Raw genomic sequence first — 478 nt, forward strand, 5'->3', positions numbered from 1 at the left:
GCTTAATTGAAAAAGAAAGAATTGCATGAATTTTGAATTTTATAACAGTTTAATTATTTTGATGTGGTGGCAATATTTTTGGTTCTCTGAATGTATGCTTAAACAGTGCATATGTATCTTGAATTTGTGGTTCATGAATGTTGGCTCTTGAAAGAATGATGAAAAAGGAGACATGTTACTGAGGATCTGAAAAATCATAAACAATGATTCTTGAAGCAAGAAAAAGCATTTCTATTCAAAAAAAAAATCGAAAAAAATAGAGAAAAGAAAGAAAAAGAAAAAATAGAGAAATAAGAGTTGTGATCCAAGGCAAATAAGAGTGTGCTTAAGAACCCTGGACACCTCTAATTGGGGACTTTAGCAAAGCTGAGTCACAATCTGAAAAGGTTCACCCAATTATGTGTCTGTGGCATGTATGTATCCAGTGGTAATACTGGAAGACAGAGTGCTTTGGGCCACAGCCAAGACTCAAAAAGTA

This window comes from Arachis duranensis, chromosome 7 (assembly GCF_000817695.3).
Source record: "Arachis duranensis cultivar V14167 chromosome 7, aradu.V14167.gnm2.J7QH, whole genome shotgun sequence".
NCBI classification, from domain to species: Eukaryota; Viridiplantae; Streptophyta; class Magnoliopsida; order Fabales; family Fabaceae; genus Arachis; species Arachis duranensis.